Below are 3,769 nucleotides of genomic sequence, written 5' to 3' on the forward strand. Positions count from 1 at the left end.
TGCAAATAAGTCATTTGGTAAAGGTGAGGCTTGGGCTCATCTCCTTCATCTCCTCTTATCATGTAGGCACGGCCTGCTTGAGCTTGCACAATTCTTGCTGTGTTATAACAACTGAGTTCACATGTGCAGCCGCCCTGCCGTGTCCCAGAGATACTACATACCTGTAGTCATTCACCACCTCTGGGTCCCACACTCTTTCCATTTCCTTTTCTGCAGTGATACCAGAGCCTTTGGAGGAGTGGATGATGCAGAGGTCCCGTTTAGTGCTAAGTATTCTGTAGTATCCCTTTCTCTGCATTTTGACTAGCTATGGGTCTCTGTGTTAATTAGGATCTAGTGTGAGTAGATGCTTCTTTGATGAGTGTATTAGTTTATGAACATAACAACCAACCATTAGGAGCTAGTTTAATACTCTGTCCATTGTGTGGAATAATAGTAGTAGATATCAGTGGCCAACTGAGTGAAGGTCTATGTCCAGAGACGAACCTGCTGTCAGTTATACAACCTTCTTAGATCTATCTTACAAAACAAATCTGGGCATTAATTAGCAGGTGCCTCTGCTTCTGAGTCTCCAATAAATCTTTAATGAAAGTGTTGCTTGGCTCTGTATTCTTATCATAAGGCATATTTCCCAATTGACTTTTTCAATAATTCATCTTAGTAGTATAAATTAAAATATCTTGAAACTATAATTATTCATCCCATATAAATTTTAAATTATTTTGCATTTTATTGCTACATTCATTATAACTACTTAACCTATTGCTCTTAATTTTGTCTTAAACATTTAAATAATGTTGAATTAAAGAAAAATCATTTATTTAAATCAGAGGCATTATTTACCTTTATTTTTCATTGTTTGTCAATAAAAATTTACATGAGATATTGTTCCTGTTTTCCTTAAGAAGTATTTTTGCATTCTTTTTAATGGTGATACTTTGGCTATCACTTTATACAACCCTCATATACGTAACTGATTACTAAATCACCTATAGGCAGACTGAGATGATAGTCTTTACCACCAAGAAACAAAAGTGAAAAACAGATGCCAGGATTAAAAGATTGAGTAGAAAATTCAGCAACATCTTTGAGCAGAATTGTTTTCAAAGAGGTTGAAGTTCCAGTTTTTCTTTTTTTCCCTCAGGTTCTATTTTTATTTTTAATTTATTAACTTTATATCCTAATTGGAGACACCTCCCTCATCACTGGTCCCACCCTCCCTTTCTCAGACCCTTTATATCCTCCCCTAGTCCTCAGAAAGAGGAACCCTATTTCCCTAACATCTGACCTCAGCCTATAAAGTCTCATCTGGACTGCCTGTATCCTTGCCGGGTAAGGCCTCCCTGCTAGGGGGAAGTGATCAATGTGTGGGGCCAGAGTCCATGTCAGAAGTAGTCCCTACTTCCCAGTGTTTCTTGGTAGGAACACACATTAAGTGCTTCAATTTTCAATTGAAATTATAGCTGTACAAAAATTATAATTCAATGATGAGTGCTTACCCAACATCCTCAATGTCCTGTGTTTAATTTTTGGCACAGTAGACAAGATAAACTCAAAAAAGTGCGTGTCATGGTCAAAATACCTACATTTTATAATGAATTATCTCAGGAATTTTGGGATTTCTTGATTAGTTAAACTTCTCAATCCATTATTTGTTTCATCCCAATCTCATCATAGTTATTTAACTAATATTATATAGAAATTAAATAATTAAATTAAAAGAATGAACATCATTATGATTCCATCTCACATTTATCCAGGCCACTAGCAGAAGCATCCATATATGCTTAGGGGCAATTATGCTTGCTCATCTCTTAAAAAATTAGAGCATCAATCAAACTTGACTAGACTCTTCACTTCCCAGTTTTGCACTCACTTCTGCATCTAAAGCTTCTCTGGCAAATTGTCTCTCATAGTCAGTGGATGACTGTGATTCTCTGGGGTGTGGATGGGTGCCTGAACCAAGACTGCTCTTTTCCTTTGGATGACCTAAATCTAAATATTATTTACTTAGATGTTTTATGAAGTGTAACTGATAGTTTCCAAGACATTACACTTTGGCAATTTTCTTTTCAAATTACAGGTTTTCCAACTTCTAGTTAGCTACTCATTCTTGGCAAGATTCAAGTTTATTGCCTCTAGAGATTGGTCAGAGAAGAAATCTGTTCAAGAGAGATTATTTCATTTGAATTTGTTCCAAATATTATAACAAGTTTATTTATTAAAACAGTGATGGTGCATACAAGTCATCAACTGTATCATAAATATAAATTCGACCCCAAAATTCTCTGAAAACAAATTCTGCTCAAGCTAGGGTATGCCTGATGTTGGTATTTAGACCTTAAGGTAAACATTTTTTTGTTGCTGCATATTAGAATTCATGGATGGTCTCAATTCCTGGAACTTCCATACAGAGGGATACATTTTATTAGAAAGAAGGAGGCTTTAGAAAGGGTCTACTTGAATTCTTTAAGGACTGAGGACATCTTTTATTTATGAAGACTTATTAGTTTCTAAGACCTGAGACCATAGTCTTCACTTCTTGTTTACCTGGCATATTATTGAGGAACAGAGGTGCTCTTGGACCCCCTTAAACAAAGTCCTTTTGGAGGGTTTCTCTGATAAAAATGATAAAAGATTGCTAAAAATTTAATCAATATGTGTTATTATTAAAAATGAAGCAGGACACATTAATTTCCATTTAACATTTTACATTAGCATGTAAGCTTAATGTATTTGTTTTTGTATGAAGACATTTTCCATGAAGGTAAGAATTTTCAAATAACTTTTATGTTAAGTTTTGCAGTGATATTTAAATGCTTTTTATAATTTAAGTATTCATTTAAAAATTTTTATACTGAGATAATGAGAATTCTTGTTGAAACATCTTTTCCACAAACATGGTAAATTTAGCAATTTTTCCTGTGTTTGCTAAACAATCAAACATTATAAGACATTCTACAAAGGCACATAGGTAAATGAAATATTTGTCTTCAACCCAATAAAAATACTTTTGATTTTTTTCCTTGAATAAGAATAAGATCCAAGATGTGAGTTTTGTGAGACCACCATCAAGAGAAATTAACTAAATATGTCTGGGATTCACTGAAATAAATTTGATATATTAATATATAATCTAAAAGTATCTAAACTGGGAAATTTAATGGAAAATATTTAGAGATTAATAAGCTTATACATAATGAATTTTGTCTTTGTTGCAGATTAATTTGGTTTGTTTTCCAGCTTGCCAAAACAGAAGTGAAATTTATTCCATCCATTAAAAACCATCATCAATTTATTACTTTATTTTGAGGGCTATTATAATTTACATAATATGCTAACAAAACACAATTGCACATCTAAATATAGAATATATTATAGTGATATATAATTTAGTATAATATATAATATTTAATTAGGAATTTCTAAATTGTAGTAGGTCATCCTAAGAGCTTACAGTATAACAAGAGCTCTATATGAGCTTTTATATGTATATAACTATATATACATATAATATATATAATTCCTGGACACAGAAGAAGTATCTTATGCAACGTCACCTTGAGATACCGTGCATGGTAGTTAAGGTATTTGATTGTGTCAGATTACAGAGGCCATTTTCCTGTGGTGTAGCATGTAATTTGAGATGATTCTACATCTTTCCTCTACTTCCTTACTCAATGCCTTTCCATCTAGTCCTGCTGATCCCCATACATGCATTTGTTTCTATATTTATGTCATTATGAGGTCCATAATGAAAGAAAATATT

This window comes from Acomys minous, assembly GCF_964271855.1.
Source record: "Acomys minous genome assembly, chromosome: 11".
NCBI lineage: Eukaryota > Metazoa > Chordata > Mammalia > Rodentia > Muridae > Acomys > Acomys minous.